Genomic DNA, 19733 nt, shown 5'->3' on the forward strand with positions numbered 1-19733 from the left:
GAGGAATCCCGAGAGGCCCCCTAGCAACTCGCATGGGGACTGGCCTCTCCTGAGGCCACCAGGGCGGGTCCCTGAGGTCCCCGTCGTAACTCGAGAACACCTTCCGCAACTCGAGAAAATCCAGGAAGTTCTCCCTTCCAGGCGAGATGAGGCCTATTTCCGATGAGGCCTCTGGAGACAAATGACACCTAACCTCTGGAACTTCGAAAGGGTCTTTCACACCCTTGCTGCAACTCAAGAAGTTCACCGCCATACCCGTCTCCACTCGAGAGGAAGCACGATGGTCCCGCCCACATCCAGAGGAGCCCCGTTTCCCCCTCGTAGCTCGAGATGAGGGATCCATTCCCTGCTTTCAACGGGAAAGAATTCCCGGCGTTCCCGTCGCATCTCAAGAGGAGGCACTCTCAACAGGAAAGGCGAGAGGAACTCCATGGTCGTACCACCATTCCAAGAGTCCCCCAGATGTCTCAGTCCATTCCAGAGAAGCCTCTTTGCCCTGCACTGGCTCATCTTTCACGCCGAGGATCGACTCACACCACGGTGGCACGTGGGACAGCCCTGTGGGAAAGCCTCGAGCGAAAGCCTCGAGGGAAAACCACAGATCCTTTGATCCACGCGACGGGAAGCGTGACATTGCTGCTACAGCCTGGAAGGAAAGCGCACGTGCATGCCCCCACTAGAGACGAGGCCTGACTCCCCTGGGGAGACTCCACAAGTACCCAAAGATCCATGTCAGCCCCTGAGAGGAATCCTCGGATCCGGCCCTGACTCCACACAAGGTTTTTGGCCCCGGTATCGACGGGAGAGGAATCCAGAGAGGCCCCCTAGCAACTCGCATGGGGACTGGCCTCTCCTGAGGCCACCTGGGCGGGTCCCTGAGATACCCGTCGTAACTCGAAAACACCTGCCGCAACTCGAGAAAATCCAGGAAGTTCTCCCTTGCAGGCGAGATGAGGCCTATTTCCGATGAGGCCTCTGGAGACAAATGACACCTAACCTCTGGAACTTCGAAAGGGTCTTTCACACCCTTGCTGCAACTCAAGAAGTTCACCGCCATACCCGTCTCCACTCGAGAGGAAGCACGAAGGTCCCGCCCACATCCAGAGGAGCCCCGTTTCCCCCTCGTAGCTCGAGATGAGGGATCCTTTCCCTGCTTTCAACGGGAACGAATTCCCGGTGTTCCCGTCGCATCTCAAGAGGAGGCACTCTCAACAGGAAAGGCGAGAGGAACTCCATGGTCGTACCACCATTCCAAGAGTCCCCCAGATGTCTCAGTCCATTCCAGAGGAACCTCTTTGCCCTGCACTGGCTCATCTTTCACGCCGATGATCGACTCCCACCACCGTGGCATGTGGGACAGCCCTGTGGGAAAGCCTCGAGGGAAAGCCTCGAGGGAAAACCACAGATCCTTTGATCCACGCGACGGGAAGCGTGACATTGCTGCTACAGCCTGGAAGGAAAGCGCACGTGCATGCCCCCCCTCGAGACGAGGCTTGACTCCCCTGGGGAGACTCCGGACAGACCCAGAGATCCATGTCAACCCCTGAGAGGAATCCTCGGTTTCGGCCCTGACTCCACAGAAGGATTTTAGCCCCGGTATCGACGGGAGAGGAATCCGGAGAGGACCCCTAGCAACTCTCCAGGGGACTAGCCTTTCCTGAGGCCACCAGAGCGGGTCCCTGAGGTCCCCGTCGTAACTCGAGAACACCTGCCGCAACTCGAGAAAATCCAGGAAGTTCTCCCTTCCAGGCGAGATGAGGCCTATTTCCGATGAGGCCTCTGGAGACTAATGACACCTAACCTCTGGAACTTCGAAAGGGTCTTTCACACCCTTGCTGCAACTAAGGAAGTTCACCGCCATACCCGTCTCCACTCGAGAGGAAGCACGATGGTCCCGCCCACATCCAGAGGAGCTCCGTTTCCACCTTGTAGCTCGGGAGGAGGGATCCTTTCCCTGCTTTCAACGGGAAAGAATTCCCAGCGTTCCCGTCGCATCTCAAGCGGAGGCACTCTCAACAGGAAAGGTGAGAGGAACTCCATGGTCGTACCACCATTCCAAGAGTCCCCCAGATGTCTCAGTCCATTACAGAGGAACCTCTTTGCCCTGCAGTGGCTCATCTTTCACGCCGAGGATCGACTCACACCACGGTGGCACGTGGGACAGCCCTGTGGGAAAGCCTCGAGGGCAAGGCTCGAGGAAAAGCACAGATCCTTTGATCCACGCCACGGGAAGCGTGACATTGCTGCTAAAGCCTGGAAGGAAAGTGCACGTGCATGCCCCCTCACGAAACGAGGCCTGTCTCCCCTGTCGAGACTCCAGAAGTATCCAAAGATCCATATCAGCCCCTGAGAGGAATCCTCGGTTCCGGCCCTGACTCCACACAAGGTTTTTGGCCCCGGTATCGACGGGAGAGGAATCCCGAGAGGCCCCCTAGCAACTCTCATGGGGACTGGCCTCTCCTGAGGCCACCAGGGCCGGTCCCTGAGGTCCCCGTCGTAACTCGAGAACACCTGCCGCACCTCGAGAAAATCCAGGAAGTTCTCCCTTCCAGGCGAAATGAGGCCTATTTCCGATGAGGCGTCTGGAGACTAATGACACCTAACCTCTGGAACTTCGAAAGGGTCTTTCACACCCTTGCTGCGACTCAAGAAGTTCACCACCATACCCGTCTCCACTCGAGAGGAAGCACGATGGTCCCGACCACATCCAAAGGAGCCCCGTTTCCCTCTCGTAGCTCGAGATGAGGGATCCTTTCCCTGCTTTCAACGGGAAAGAATTCCCTGCGTTCCCGTCGCAACTCAAGAGGAGGCACTCTCAACAGGAAAGGCGAGAGGAACTCCATGGTCGTACCACCATTCCAAGAGTCCCCCAGATGTCTCAGTCCATTCCAGAGGAACCTCTTTGCCCTGCACTGGCTCATCTTTCACGCCGAGGATCGACTCACACCACGGTGGCACGTGGGACAGCCCTGTGGGAAAGCCTCGAGGGAAAGCCTCGAGGGAAAGCCTCGAGGGAAAACCACAGATCCTTTGATCCACGCGACGGGAAGCATGACATTGCTGCTACAGCCTGGAAGGAAAGCGCACGTGCATGCCCCCACTCGACACGAGGCCTGACTCCCCTGGGGAGACTCCAGAAGTACCCAAAGATCCATGTCAGCCCCTGAGAGGAAACCTCGGTTCCGGCCCTGACTCCACACAATGTTTTTGGCCCCGGTATCGACGGGAGAGGAATCCCGAGAGGCCCCCTAGCAACTCGCATGGGGACTGGCCTCTCCTGAGGCCACCAGGGCGGGTCCCTGAGGTCCTCGTCGTAACTCGAGAGCACCTGCCGCAACTCGAGAAAATCCAGGAAGTTCTCCCTTCCAGGCGAGATGAGGCCTATTTCTGATGAGGCGTCTGGAGACTAATGACACCTAACCTCTGGAACTTCGAAAGGGTCTTTCACACCCTTGCTGCGACTCAAGAAGTTCACCGCCATACCCGTCTCCACTCGAGAGGAAGCACGATGGTCCCGCCCACATCCAGAGGAGCCCCGTTTCCCCCTCGTAGCTCGAGATGAGGGATCCTTTCCCTGCTTTCAACGGGAAAGTATTCCCGGCGTTCCCGTCGCATCTCAAGAGGAGGCACTCTCAACAGGAAAGGCGAGAGGAACTCCATGGTCGTACCACCATTCCAAGAGTCAACCAGATGTCTCAGTCCATTCCAGAGGAACCTTTTTGCCCTGTACTGGCTCATCTTTCACGCCGAGGATCGACTCACAACACGGTGGTACGTGGGACAGCCCTGTGGGAAAGCCTCGAGGGAAAGCCTCGAGGGAAAACCACAGATCCTTTGATCCACGCGACGGGAAGCGTGACATTGCTGCTACAGCCTGGAAGGAAAGCGCACGTGCATGCCCCCACTCGAGACGAGGCCTGACTCCCCTGGGGAGACTCCAGAAGTACCCAAAGATCCATGTCAGCCCCTGAGAGGAATCCTCGGTTCCGGCCCTGACTCCACACAAGCTTTTTGGCCCCGGTATCGACGGGAGAGGAATCCCGAGAGGCCCCCTAGCAACTCGCATGGGGACTGGCCTCTCCTGAGGCCACCAGGGCCGGTCCCTGAGGTCCCCGTCGTAACTCCAGAACACCTGCCGCAACTCGAGAAAATCCAGGAAGTTCTCCCTTCCAGGCGAGATGAGGCCTATTTCCGATGAGGCCTCTGGAGACTAATGACACCAAACCTCTGGAACTTCGAAAGGGTCTTTCACACCCTTGCTGCAACTCAAGAAGTTCACCGCCATACCCGTCTCCACTCGAGAGGAAGCACGATGGTCCCGCCCACATCCAGAGGAGCCCCGTTTCCCCCTCGTAGCTCGAGATGAGGGATCCTTTCCCTGCTTTCAACGGGAAAGAATTCCCGGCGTTCCCGTCGCATCTCAAGAGGAGGCACTCTCAACAGGAAAGGCGAGAGGAACTCCATGGTCGTACCACCATTCCAAGAGTCCCCCAGATGTCTCAGTCCATTCCAGAGGAACCTCTTTGCCCTGCACTGGCTCATCTTTCACGCCGAGGATCGACTCACAACACGGTGGCACGTGGGACAGCCCTGTGGGAAAGCCTCGAGGGAAAGCCTCGAGGGAAAACCACAGATCCTTTGATCCACGCGACGGGAAGCGTGACATTGCTGCTACAGCCTGGAAGGAAAGCGCACGTGCATGCCCCCACTCGAGACGAGGCCTGACTCCCCTGGGGAGACTCCAGAAGTACCCAAAGATCCATGTCAGCCCCTGAGAGGAATCCTCGGTTCCGGCCCTGACTCCACACAAGCTTTTTGGCCCCGGTATCGACGGGAGAGGAATCCCGAGAGGCCCCCTAGCAACTCGCATGGGGACTGGCCTCTCCTGAGGCCACCAGGGCCGGTCCCTGAGGTCCCCGTCGTAACTCGAGAACACCTGCCGCAACTCGAGAAAATCCAGGAAGTTCTCCCTTCCAGGCGAGATGAGGCCTATTTCCGATGAGGCCTCTGGAGACTAATGACACCAAACCTCTGAAACTTCGAAAGGGTCTTTCACACCCTTGCTGCAACTCAAGAAGTTCACCGCCATACCCGTCTCCACTCGAGAGGAAGCACGATGGTCCCGCCCACATCCAGAGGAGCCCCGTTTCCCCCTCCTAGCTCGAGATGAGGGATCCTTTCCCTGCTTTCAACGGGAAAGAATTCCCGGCGTTCCCGTCGCATCTCAAGAGGAGGCACTCTCAACAGGAAAGGCGAGAGGAACTCCATGGTCGTACCACCATTCCAAGAGTCCCCCAGATGTCTCAGTCCATTCCAGAGGAAACTCTTTGCCCTGCACTGGCTCATCTTTCACGCCGAGGATCGACTCACAACACGGTGGCACGTGGGACAGCCCTGTGGGAAAGCCTCGAGGGAAAGCCTCGAGGGAAAACCACAGATCCTTTGATCCACGTGACGGGAAGCGTGACATTGCTGCTACAGCCTGGAAGGAAAGCGCACGTGCATGCCCCCACTCGAGACGAGGCCTGACTCCCCTGGGGAGACTCCAGAAGTACCCAAAGATCCATGTCAGCCCCTGAGAGGAATCCTCGGTTCCGGCCCTGACTCCACACAAGGTTTTTGGCCCCGGTATCAACGGGAGAGGAATCCCGAGAGGCCCCCTAGCAACTCGCATAGGGACTGGCCTCTCCTGAGGCCACCAGGGCGGGTCCCTGAGGTCCCCGTCGTAACTCGAGAACACCTGCCGCAACTCGAGAAAATCCAGAAAGTTCTCCCTTCTAGGCGAGATGAGGCCTATTTCCGATGAGGCCTCTGGAGACTAATGACACCTAACCTCTGGAACTTCGAAAGGGTCTTTCACACCCTTGCTGCAACTCAAGAAGTTCACCGCCATACCCGTCTCCACTAGAGAGGAAGCACGATGGTCCCGCCCACATCCAGAGGAGCCCCGTTTCCCCCTCGTAGCTCGAGATGAGGGATCCTTTCCCTGCTTTCAACGGGAAAGAATTCCCGGCGTTCCCGTCGCATCTCAAGAGGAGGCACTCTCAACAGGAAAGGCGAGAGGAACTCCATGGTCGTACCACCATTCCAAGAGTCCCCCAGATGTCTCAGTCCATTCCAGAGGAACCTCTTTGCCCTGCACTGGCTCATCTTTCACGCCGAGGATCGACTCACACCACGGTGGCACGTGGGACAGCCCTGTGGGAAAGCCTCGAGGGAAAACCACAGATCCTTTGATCCACGCGACGGGAAGCGTGACATTGCTGCTACAACCTGGAAGGAAAGCGCACGTGCATGCCCCCACTCGAGACGAGGCCTGACTCCCCTGGGGAGACTCCAGAACTACCCAAAGATCCATGTCAGCCCCTGAGAGGAATCCTCGGTTCCGGCCCTGACTCCACGCAAGCTTTTTGGCCCCGGTATCGACGGGAGAGGAATCCCGAGAGGCCCCCTAGCAACTCGCATGGGGACTGGCCTCTACTGAGGCCACCAGGGCCGGTCCCTGAGGTCCCCGTCGTAACTCGAGAACACCTGCCGCAAGTCGAGAAAATCCAGGAAGTTCTCCCTTCCAGGCGAGATGAGGCCTATTTCCGATGAGGCGTCTGGAGACTAATGACACCTAACCTCTGGAACTTCGAAAGGGTCTTTCACACCCTTGCTGCAACTCAAGAAGTTCACCACCATACCCGTCTCCACTCGAGAGGAAGCACGATGGTCCCGACCACATCCAAAGGAGCCCCGTTTCCCCCTCGTAGCTCGAGATGAGGGATCCTTTCCCTGCTTTCAACGGGAAAGAATTCCCTGCGTTCCCGTCGCATCTCAAGAGGAGGCACTCTCAACAGGAAAGGCGAGAGGAACTCCATGGTCGTACCACCATTCCAAGAGTCCCCCAGATGTCTCAGTCCATTCCAGAGGAACCTCTTTGCCCTGCACTGGCTCATCTTTCACGCCGAGGATCGACTCACACCACGGTGGCACGTGGGACAGCCCTGTGGGAAAGCCTCGAGGGAAAGCCTCGAGGGAAAACCACAGATCCTTTGATCCACGCGACGGGAAGCGTGACATTGCTGCTACAGCCTGGAAGGAAAGCGCACGTGCATGCCCCCACTCGAGACGAGGCCTGACTCCACTGGGGAGTCTCCAGAAGTACCCAAAGATCCATGTCAGCCCCTGAGAGGAATCCTCGGTTCCGGCCCTGACTCCACACAAGGTTTTTGGCCCCGGTATCGACGGGAGAGGAATCCCGAGAGGCCCCCTAGCAACTCGCATGGGGACTGGCCTCTCCGGAGGCCACCAGGGCGGGTCCCTGAGGTCCCCGTCGTAACTCGAGAACACCTGCCGCAACTCGAGAAAATCCAGGAAGTTCTCCCTTCCAGGCGAGATGAGGCCTATTTCCGATGAGGCCTCTGGAGACTAATGACACCAAACCTCTGGAACTTCGAAAGGGTCTTTCACACCCTTGCTGCAACTCAAGAAGTTCACCGCCATACCCGTCTCCACTCGAGAGGAAGCACGATGGTCCCGCCCACATTCAGAGGAGCCCCGTTTCCCCCTCGTAGCTAGAGATGAGGGATCCTTTCCCTGGTTTCAACGGGAAAGTATTCCCGGCGTTCCCGTCGCATCTCAAGAGGAGGCACTCTCAACAGGAAAGGCGAGAGGAACTCCATGGTCGTACCACCATTCCAAGAGTCCCCCAGATGTCTCAGTCCATTCCAGAGGAACCTCTTTGCCCTGCACTGGCTCATCTTTCACGCCGAGGATCGACTCACAACACGGTGGCACGTGGGACAGCCCTGTGGGAAAGCCTCGAGGGAAAGCCTCGAGGGAAAACCACAGATCCTTTGATCCACGCGACGGGAAGCGTGACATTGCTGCTACAGCCTGGAAGGAAAGCGCACGTGCATGCCCCCACTCGAGACGAGGCCTGACTCCCCTGGGGAGACTCCAGAAGTACCCAAAGATCCATGTCAGCCCCTGAGAGGAATCCTCGGTTCCGGCCCTGACTCCACACAAGCTTTTTGGCCCCGGTATCGACGGGAGAGGAATCCCGAGAGGCCCCCTAGCAACTCCCATGGGGACTGGCCTCTCCTGAGGCCACCAGGGCGGGTCCCTGAGGTCCCCGTCGTAACTCGAGAACACCTGCCGCAACTCGAGAAAATCCAGGAAGTTCTCCCTTCCAGGCGAGATGAGGCCTATTTCCGATGAGGCCTCTGGAGACTAATGACACCTAAACTCTGGAACTTCGAAAGGGTCTTTCACACCCTTGCTGCAACTCAAGAAGTTCACCGCCATACCCGTCTCCACTCGAGAGGAAGCACGATGGTCCCGCCCACATCCAGAGGAGCCCCGTTTCCCCCTCGGAGCTCGAGATGAGGGATCCTTTCCCTGCTTTCAACGGGAAAGAATTCCCGGCGTTCCCGTCGCATCTCAAGAGGAGGCACTCTCAACAGGAAAGGCGAGAGGAACTCCATGGTCGTACCACCATTCCAAGAGTCCCCCAGATGTCTCAGTCCATTGCAGAGGAACCTCTTTGCCCTGCACTGGCTCATCTTTCACGCCGAGGATCGACTCACACCACGGTCGCACGTGGGACAGCCCTGTGGGAAAGCCTCGAGGGAAAGCCTCGAGGGAAAACCACAGATCCTTTGATCCACGCGACGGGAAACGTGACATTGCTCCTAAAGCCTGGAAGGAAAGCGCACGTGCATGCCCCCACTCGAGACGAGGCCTGACTCCCCTGGGGAGACTCCAGAAGTACCCAAAGATCCATGTCAGCCCCTGAGAGGAATCCTCGGTTCCGGCCCTGACTCCACACAAGGTTTTTGGCCCCGGTATCGACGGGAGAGGAATCCCGAGAGGCCCCCTAACAACTCGCCTGGGGACTGGCCTCTCCTGAGGCCACCAGGGCGGGTCCCTGAGGTCCCCGTCGTAACTCGAGAACACCTGCCGAAACTCGAGAAAATCCAGGAAGTTCTCCCTTCCAGGCGAGATGAGGCCTATTTCCGATGAGGCGTCTGGAGACTAATGACACCTAACCTCTGGAACTTCCAAAGGGTCTTTCACACCCTTGCTGCAACTCAAGAAGTTCACCGCCATACCCGTCTCCACTCGAGAGGAAGCACGATGGTCCCGCCCACATCCAGAGGAGCCCCGTTTCCCCCTCGTAGCTCGAGATGAGGGATCCTTTCCCTGCTTTCAACGGGAAAGAATTCCCGGCGTTCCCGTCGCATCTCAAGAGGAGGCACTCTCAACAGGAAAGGCGAGAGGATCTCCATGGTCGTACCACCATTCCAAGAGTCCCCCAGATGTCTCAGTCCATTCCAGAGGAACCTCTTTGCCCTGCACTGGCTCATCTATCACGCCGAGGATCGACTCACACCACGGTGGCACGTTGGACAGCCCTGTGGGAAAGCCTCGAGGGAAAGCCTCGAGGGAAAACCACAGATCCTTTGATCCACGCGACGGGAAGCGTGACATTGCTGCTACAGCCTGGAAGGAAAGCGCACGTGCATGCCCCCACTCGAGACGAGGCCTGACTCCCCTGGGGAGACTCCAGAAGTACCCAAAGATCCATGTCAGCCCCTGAGAGGAATCCTCGGTTCCGGCCCTGACTCCACACAAGGTTTTTGGCCCCGGTATCGACGGGAGAGGAATCCCGAGAGGCCCCCTAGCAACTCGCATGGGGACTGGCCTCTCCGGAGGCCACCAGGGCGGGTCCCTGAGGTCCCCGTCGTAACTCGAGAACACCTGCCGCAACTCGAGAAAATCCAGGAAGTTCTCCCTTCCAGGCGAGATGAGGCCTATTTCCGATGAGGCCTCTGGAGACTAATGACACCAAACCTCTGGAACTTCGAAAGGGTCTTTCACACCCTTGCTGCAACTCAAGAAGTTCACCGCCATACCCGTCTCCACTCGAGAGGAAGCACGATGGTCCCGCCCACATCCAGAGGAGCCCCGTATCCCCCTCGTAGCTCGAGATGAGGGATCCTTTCCCTGCTTTCAACGGGAAAGTATTCCCGGCGTTCCCGTCGCATCTCAAGAGGAGGCACTCTCAACAGGAAAGGCGAGAAGAGCTCCATGGTCGTACCACCATTCCAAGAGTCCCCCAGATGTCTCAGTCCATTCCAGAGGAACCTCTTTGCCCTGCACTGGCTCATCTTTCACGCCGAGGATCGACTCACAACACGGTGGCACGTGGGACAGCCCTGTGGGAAAGCCTCGAGGGAAAGCCTCGAGGGAAAACCACAGATCCTTTGATCCACGCGACGGGAAGCGTGACATTGCTGCTACAGCCTGGAAGGAAAGCGCACGTGCATGCCCCCACTCGAGACGAGGCCTGACTCCCCTGGGGAGACTCCAGAAGTACCCAAAGATCCATGTCAGCCCCTGAGAGGAATCCTCGGTTCCGGCCCTGACTCCACACAAGGTTTTTGGCCCCGGTATCGACGGGAGAGGAATACCGAGAGGCCCCCTAGCAACTCGCATGGGGACGGGCCTCTCCTGAGGCCACCATGGCGGGTCCCTGAGGTCCCCGTCGTAACTCGAAAACACCTGCCGCAACTCGAGAAAATCCAGGAAGTTCTCCCTTCCAGGCGAGATGAGGCCTATTTCCGATGAGGCGTCTGGAGACTAATGACACCTAACCTCTGGAACTTCGAAAGGGTCTTTCACACCCTTGCTGCAACTCAAGAAGTTCACCGCCATACCCGTCTCCACTCGAGAGGAAGCACGATGGTCCCGCCCACATCCAGAGGAGCCCCGTTTCCCCCTCGGAGCTCGAGATGAGGGATCCTTTCCCTGCTTTCAACGGGAACGAATTCCCGGCGTTCCCGTCGCATCTCAAGAGGAGGCACTCTCAACAGGAAAGGCGAGAGGAACTCCATGGTCGTACCACCATTCCAAGAGTCCCCCAGATGTCTCAGTCCATTGCAGAGGAACCTCTTTGCCCTGCACTGGCTCATCTTTCACGCCGAGGATCGACTCACACCACGGTCGCACGTGGGACAGCCCTGTGGGAAAGCCTCGAGGGAAAGCCTCGAGGGAAAACCACAGATCCTTTGATCCACGCGACGGGAAACGTGACATTGCTCCTAAAGCCTGGAAGGAAAGCGCACGTGCATGCCCCCACTCGAGACGAGGCCTGACTCCCCTGGGGAGACTCCAGAAGTACCCAAAGATCCATGTCAGCCCCTGAGAGGAATCCTCGGTTCCGGCCCTGACTCCACACAAGGTTTTTGGCCCCGGTATCGACGGGAGAGGAATCCCGAGAGGCCCCCTAACAACTCGCCTGGGGACTGGCCTCTCCTGAGGCCACCAGGGCGGGTCCCTGAGGTCCCCGTCGTAACTCGAGAACACCTGCCGAAACTCGAGAAAATCCAGGAAGTTCTCCCTTCCAGGCGAGATGAGGCCTATTTCCGATGAGGCGTCTGGAGACTAATGACACCTAACCTCTGGAACTTCCAAAGGGTCTTTCACACCCTTGCTGCAACTCAAGAAGTTCACCGCCATACCCGTCTCCACTCGAGAGGAAGCACGATGGTCCCGCCCACATCCAGAGGAGCCCCGTTTCCCCCTCGGAGCTCGAGATGAGGGATCCTTTCCCTGCTTTCAACGGGAAAGAATTCCCGGCGTTCCCGTCGCATCTCAAGAGGAGGCACTCTCAACAGGAAAGGCGAGAGGATCTCCATGGTCGTACCACCATTCCAAGAGTCCCCCAGATGTCTCAGTCCATTCCAGAGGAACCTCTTTGCCCTGCACTGGCTCATCTATCACGCCGAGGATCGACTCACACCACGGTGGCACGTGGGACAGCCCTGTGGGAAAGCCTCGAGGGAAAGCCTCGAGGGAAAACCACAGATCCTTTGATCCACGCGACGGGAAGCGTGACATTGCTGCTACAGCCTGGAAGGAAAGCGCACGTGCATGCCCCCACTCGAGACGAGGCCTGACTCCCCTGGGGAGACTCCAGAAGTACCCAAAGATCCATGTCAGCCCCTGAGAGGAATCCTCGGTTCCGGCCCTGACTCCACACAAGGTTTTTGGCCCCGGTATCGACGGGAGAGGAATCCCGAGAGGCCCCCTAGCAACTCGCATGGGGACTGGCCTCTCCGGAGGCCACCAGGGCGGGTCCCTGAGGTCCCCGTCGTAACTCGAGAACACCTGCCGCAACTCGAGAAAATCCAGGAAGTTCTCCCTTCCAGGCGAGATGAGGCCTATTTCCGATGAGGCCTCTGGAGACTAATGACACCAAACCTCTGGAACTTCGAAAGGGTCTTTCACACCCTTGCTGCAACTCAAGAAGTTCACCGCCATACCCGTCTCCACTCGAGAGGAAGCACGATGGTCCCGCCCACATCCAGAGGAGCCCCGTATCCCCCTCGTAGCTCGAGATGAGGGATCCTTTCCCTGCTTTCAACGGGAAAGTATTCCCGGCGTTCCCGTCGCATCTCAAGAGGAGGCACTCTCAACAGGAAAGGCGAGAAGAGCTCCATGGTCGTACCACCATTCCAAGAGTCCCCCAGATGTCTCAGTCCATTCCAGAGGAACCTCTTTGCCCTGCACTGGCTCATCTTTCACGCCGAGGATCGACTCACAACACGGTGGCACGTGGGACAGCCCTGTGGGAAAGCCTCGAGGGAAAGCCTCGAGGGAAAACCACAGATCCTTTGATCCACGCGACGGGAAGCGTGACATTGCTGCTACAGCCTGGAAGGAAAGCGCACGTGCATGCCCCCACTCGAGACGAGGCCTGACTCCCCTGGGGAGACTCCAGAAGTACCCAAAGATCCATGTCAGCCCCTGAGAGGAATCCTCGGTTCCGGCCCTGACTCCACACAAGGTTTTTGGCCCCGGTATCGACGGGAGAGGAATACCGAGAGGCCCCCTAGCAACTCGCATGGGGACGGGCCTCTCCTGAGGCCACCATGGCGGGTCCCTGAGGTCCCCGTCGTAACTCGAAAACACCTGCCGCAACTCGAGAAAATCCAGGAAGTTCTCCCTTCCAGGCGAGATGAGGCCTATTTCCGATGAGGCGTCTGGAGACTAATGACACCTAACCTCTGGAACTTCGAAAGGGTCTTTCACACCCTTGCTGCAACTCAAGAAGTTCACCGCCATACCCGTCTCCACTCGAGAGGAAGCACGATGGTCCCGCCCACATCCAGAGGAGCCCCGTTTCCCCCTCGTAGCTCGAGATGAGGGATCCTTTCCCTGCTTTCAACGGGAAAGAATTCCCGGCGTTCCCGTCGCATCTCAAGAGGAGGCACTCTCAACAGGAAAGGCGAGAGGAACTCCATGGTCGTACCACCATTCCAAGAGTCCCCCAGATGTCTCAGTCCATTCCAGAGGAACCTCTTTGCCATGCACTGGCTCATCTTTCACGCCGAGGATCGACTCACACCACGGTGGCACGTGGGACAGCCCTGTGGGAAAGCCTCGAGGGAAAGCCTCGAGGGAAAACCACAGATCATTTGATCCAAGCGACAGGAAGCGTGACATTGCTGCTAAAGCCTGGAAGGAAAGCGCACGCGCATGCCCCCACTCGAGACGAGGCCTGACTCCCCTGGGGAGACTCCAGAAGTACCCAAAGATCCATGTCAGCCCCTGAGAGGAATCCTCGGTTCCGGCCCTGACTCCACACAAGGTTTTTGGCCCCGGTATCGACGGGAGAGGAATCCCGAGAGGCCCCCTAACAACTCGCATGGGGACTGGCCTCTCCTGAGGCCACCAGGGCGGGTCCCTGAGGTCCCCGTCGTAACTCGAGAACACCTGCCGCAACTCGAGAAAATCCAGGAAGTTCTCCCTTCCAGGCGAGATGAGGCCTATTTCCGATGAGGCGTCTGGAGACTAATGACACCTAACCTCTGGAACTTCGAAAGGGTCTTTCACACCCTTGCTGCAACTCAAGAAGTTCACCGCCATACCCGTCTCCTCTCGAGAGGAAGCACGATGGTCCCGCCCACATCCAGAGGAGCCCCGTTTCCACCTCGGAGCTCGAGATGAGGGATCCTTTCCCTGCTTTCAACGGGAAAGAATTCCCGGCGTTCCCGTCGCATCTCAAGAGGAGGCACTCTCAACAGGAAAGGCTAGAGGAACTCCATGGTCGTACCACCATTCCAAGAGTCCCCCAGATGTCTCAGTCCATTCCAGAGGAACCTCTTTGCCCTGCACTGGCTCATTTTTCACGCCGAGAATCGACTCACACCACGGTGTCACGTGGGACAGCCCTGTGAGAAAGCCTCGAGGGAAAGCCTCGAGGGAAAACCACAGATCCTTTGATCCACGCCACGGGAAGCGTGACATTGCTGCTACAGCCTTTAAGGAAAGGGCACGTGCATGCCCCCACACGAGACGAGGCCTGTCTCCCCTGGCGAGTCTCCAGAAGTACCCAAAGATCCATATTAGCCCCTGAGAGGAATCCTCGGTTCCGGCCCTGACTCCACACAAGGTTTTTGGCCCCGGTATCGACGGGAGAGGAATCCCGAGGGGCCCCCTAGCAACACGCATAGGGACTGGCCTCTCCTGAGGCCAACAGGGCGGGTCCCTGAGGTCCCCGTCGTAACTCGAGAACACCTGCCGCAACTCGAGAAAATCAAGGAAGTTCTCCCTTCCAGGCGAGATGAGGCCTATTTCCGATGAGGCGTCTGGAGACTAATGACACCTAACCTCTGGAACTTCGAAAGGGTCTTTCACACCCTTGCTGCAACTCAAGAAGTTCACCGCCATACCCGTCTCCACTCGAGAGAAAGCACGATGGTCCCGCCTACATCCAGAGGAGCCCCGTTTCCCCCTCGTAGCTCGAGATGAGGGATCCTTTCCCTGCTTTCAACGGGAAAAAATTCCCGGCGTTCCCGTCGCATCTCAAGAGGTGGCACTCTCAACAGGAAAGGCGAGAGGAACTCCATGGTCGTACCACCATTCCAAGAGTCCCCCAGATGTCTCAGTCCATTCCAGAGGAACCTCTTTGCCTTGCACTGGCTCATCTTTCACGCCGAGGATCGACTCACACCACGGTGGCACGTGGGACAGCCCTGTGGGAAAGCCTCGAGGGAAAACCACACATCATTTGATCCACGCGACGGGAAGCGTGACATTGCTGCTACAGCCTGGAAAGAAAGTGCACGTGCATGCCCCCACTCGAGACGAGGCCTGACTCCCCTGGGGAGACTCCAGAAGTACCCAAAGTTCCATGTCAGCCCCTGAGAGGAATCCTCGGTTCCGGCCCTGACTCCTCACAAGGTTTTTGGCCCCGGTATCGACGGGAGAGGAATCCCGAGAGGCCCCCTAGCAACTCGCATAGGGACTGGCCTCTCCTGAGGCCACCAGGGCGGGTCCCTGAGGTCCCCGTCGTAACTCGAGAACACCTGCCGCAACTCGAGAAAATCCAGGAAGTTCTCCCTTCCAGGCGAGATGAGGCCTATTTCCGATGAGGCGTCTGGAGACTAATGACACCTTACCTCTGGAACTTCGAAAGGGTCTTTCACAGCCTTGCTGCAACTCAAGAAGTTCACCACCATACCCATCTCCACTAGAGAGGAAGCACGATGGTCCCGCCCACATCCAGAGGAGCCCCGTTTCCCCCTCGTAGCTCGAGATGAGGGATCCTTTCCCTGCTTTCAACGGGAAAGAATTCCCGGCGTTCCCGTCGCATCTCAAGAGGAGGCACTCTCAACAGGAAAGGCGAGAGGAACTCCATGGTCGTACCACCATTCCAAGAGTCCCCCAGATGTCTCAGTCCATTCCAGAGGAACCTCTTTGCCCTGCACTGGCTCATCTTTCACGCCGAGGATCGACTCACACCACGGTGGCACGTGGGACAGCCCTGTGGGAAAGCCTCGACGGAAAGCCTCGAGGGAAAACCACAGATCCTTTGATCCACGCGACGGGAAGCGTGACATTGCTGCTACAGCCTGGAAGGAAAGCGCACGTGCATGCCCCCACTCGAGACGAGGCCTGACTCCCCTGGGGAGACTCCAGAAGTACCCAAAGATCCATGTCAGCCCCTGAGAGGAATCCTCGGTTCCGGCCCTGACTCCACACAAGGTTTTTGGCCCCGGTATCAACGGGAGAGGAATCCCGAGAGGCCCCCTAGCAACTCGCATAGGGACTGGCCTCTCCTGAGGCCACCAGGGCGGGTCCCTGAGGTCCCCGTCGTACCTCGAGAACACCTGCCGCAACTCGAGAAAATCCAGAAAGTTCTCCCTTCCAGGCGAGATGAGGCCTATTTCCGATGAGGCCTCTGGAGACTAATGACACCTAACCTCTGGAACTTCGAAAGGGTCTTTCACACCCTTGCTGCAACTCAAGAAGTTCACCGCCATACCCGTCTCCACTAGAGAGGAAGCACGATGGTCCCGCCCACATCCAGAGGAGCCCCGTTTCCCCCTCGTAGCTCGAGATGAGGGATCCTTTCCCTGCTTTCAACGGGAAAGAATTCCCGGCGTTCCCGTCGCATCTCAAGAGGAGGCACTCTCAACAGGAAAGGCGAGAGGAACTCCATGGTCGTACCACCATTCCAAGAGTCCCCCAGATGTCTCAGTCCATTCCAGAGGAACCTCTTTGCCCTGCACTGGCTCATCTTTCACGCCGAGGATCGACTCACACCACGGTGGCACGTGGGACAGCCCTGTGGGAAAGCCTCGAGGGAAAGCCTCGAGGGAAAACCACAGATCCTTTGATCCACGCGACGGGAAGCGTGACATTGCTGCTACAGCCTGGAAGGAAAGCGCACATGCATGCCCCCACTCGAGACGAGGCCTGACTCCACTGGGGAGTCTCCAGAAGTACCCAAAGATCCATGTCAGCCCCTGAGAGGAATCCTCGGTTCCGGCCCTGACTCCACACAAGGTTTTTGGCCCCAGTATCGACGGGAGAGGAATCCCGAGAGGCCCCCTAGCAACTCGCATGGGGACTGGCCTCTCCGGAGGCCACCAGGGCGGGTCCCTGAGGTCCCCGTCGTAACTCGAGAACACCTGCCGCAACTCGAGAAAATCCAGGAAGTTCTCCCTTCCAGGCGAGATGAGGCCTATTTCCGATGAGGCCTCTGGAGACTAATGACACCAAACCTCTGGAACTTCGAAAGGGTCTTTCACACCCTTGCTGCAACTCAAGAAGTTCACCGCCATACCCGTCTCCACTCGAGAGGAAGCACGATGGTCCCGCCCACATTCAGAGGAGCCCCGTTTCCCCCTCGTAGCTAGAGATGAGGGATCCTTTCCCTGGTTTCAACGGGAAAGTATTCCCGGCGTTCCCGTCGCATCTCAAGAGGAGGCACTCTCAACAGGAAAGGCGAGAGGAACTCCATGGTCGTACCACCATTCCAAGAGTCCCCCAGATGTCTCAGTCCATTCCAGAGGAACCTCTTTGCCCTGCACTGGCTCATCTTTCACGCCGAGGATCGACTCACAACACGGTGGCACGTGGGACAGCCCTGTGGGAAAGCCTCGAGGGAAAGCCTCGAGGGAAAACCACAGATCCTTTGATCCACGCGACGGGAAGCGTGACATTGCTGCTACAGCCTGGAAGGAAAGCGCACGTGCATGCCCCCACTCGAGACGAGGCCTGACTCCCCTGGGGAGACTCCAGAAGTACCCAAAGATCCATGTCAGCCCCTGAGAGGAATCCTCGGTTCCGGCCCTGACTCCACACAAGCTTTTTGGCCCCGGTATCGACGGGAGAGGAATCCCGAGAGGCCCCCTAGCAACTCCCATGGGGACTGGCCTCTCCTGAGGCCACCAGGGCGGGTCCCTGAGGTCCCCGTCGTAACTCGAGAACACCTGCCGCAACTCGAGAAAATCCAGGAAGTTCTCCCTTCCAGGCGAGATGAGGCCTATTTCCGATGAGGCCTCTGGAGACTAATGACACCTAACCTCTGGAACTTCGAAAGGGTCTTTCACACCCTTGCTGCAACTCAAGAAGTTCACCGCCATACCCGTCTCCACTCGAGAGGAAGCACGATGGTCCCGCCCACATCCAGAGGAGCCCCGTTTCCCCCTCGTAGCTCGAGATGAGGGATCCTTTCCCTGCTTTCAACGGGAAAGTATTCCCGGCGTTCCCGTCGCATCTCAAGAGGAGGCACTCTCAACAGGAAAGGCGAGAGGAACTCCATGGTCGTACCACCATTCCAAGAGTCCCCCAGATGTCTCAGTCAATTCCAGAGGAACCTCTTTGCCCTGCACTGGCTCATCTTTCACGCCGAGGATCGACTCACAACACGGTGGCACGTGGGACAGCCCTGTGGGAAAGCCTCGAGGGAAAGCCTCGAGGGAAAACCACAGATCCTTTGATCCACGCGACGGGAAGCGTGACATTGCTGCTACAGCCTGGAAGGAAAGCGCACGTGCATGCACCCACTCGAGACGAGGCCTGACTCCCCTGGGGAGACTCCAGAAGTACCCAAAGATCCATGTCAGCCCCTGAGAGGAATCCTCGGTTCCGGCCCTGACTCCACACAAGGTTTTTGGCCCCGGTATCGACGGGAGAGGAATCCCGAGAGGCCCCCTAGCAACTCGCATGGGGACTGGCCTCTCCTGAGGCCACCAGGGCGGGTCCCTGAGGTCCCCGTCGTAACTCGAGAACACCTGCCGCAACTCGAGAAAATCCAGGAAGTTCTCCCTTCCAGGCGAGATGAGGCCTATTTCCGATGAGGCGTCTGGAGACTAATGACACCAAACCTCTGGAACTTCGAAAGGGTCTTTCACACCCTTGCTGCAACTCAAGAAGTTCACCGCCATACCCGTCTCCACTCGAGAGGAAGCACGATGGTCCTGCCCACATCCAGAGGAGCCCCGTTTCCCCCTCGGAGCTCGAGATGAGGGATCCTTTCCCTGCTTTCAACGGGAAAGAATTCCCTGCGTTCCCGTCGCATCTCAAGAGGAGGCACTCTCAACAGGAAAGGCGAGAGGAACTCCATGGTCGTACCACCATTCCAAGAGTCCCCCAGATGTCTCAGTCCATTGCAGAGGAACCTCTTTGCCCTGCACTGGCTCATCTTTCACGCCGAGGATCGACTCACACCACGGTCGCACGTGGGACAGCCCTGTGGGAAAGCCTCGAGGGAAAGCCTCGAGGGAAAACCACAGATCCTTTGATCCACGCGACGGGAAACGTGACATTGCTCCTAAAGCCTGGAAGGAAAGCGCACGTGCATGCCCCCACTCGAGACGAGGCCTGACTCCCCTGGGGAGACTCCAGAAGTACCCAAAGATCCATGTCAGCCCCTGAGAGGAATCCTCGGTTCCGGCCCTGACTCCACACAAGGTTTTTGGCCCCGGTATCGACGGGAGAGGAATCCCGAGAGGCCCCCTAACAACTCGCATGGGGACTGGCCTCTCCTGAGGCCACCAGGGCGGGTCCCTGAGGTCCCCGTCGTAACTCGAGAACACCTGCCGCAACTCGAGAAAATCCAGGAAGTTCTCCCTTCCAGGCGAGATGAGGCCTATTTCCGATGAGGCGTCTGGAGACTAATGACACCTAACCTCTGGAACTTCCAAAGGGTCTTTCACACCCTTGCTGCAACTCAAGAAGTTCACCGCCATACCCGTCTCCACTCGAGAGGAAGCACGATGGTCCCGCCCACATCCAGAGGAGCCCCGTTTCCCCCTCGTAGCTCGAGATGAGGGATCCTTTCCCTGCTTTCAACGGGAAAGAATTCCCGGCGTTCCCGTCGCATCTCAAGAGGAGGCACTCTCAACAGGAAAGGCGAGAGGAACTCCATGGTCGTACCACCATTCCAA

The sequence above is a fragment of the Capricornis sumatraensis genome, chromosome 18 (genome assembly GCF_032405125.1).
Source record: "Capricornis sumatraensis isolate serow.1 chromosome 18, serow.2, whole genome shotgun sequence".
Lineage (NCBI taxonomy): Eukaryota > Metazoa > Chordata > Mammalia > Artiodactyla > Bovidae > Capricornis > Capricornis sumatraensis.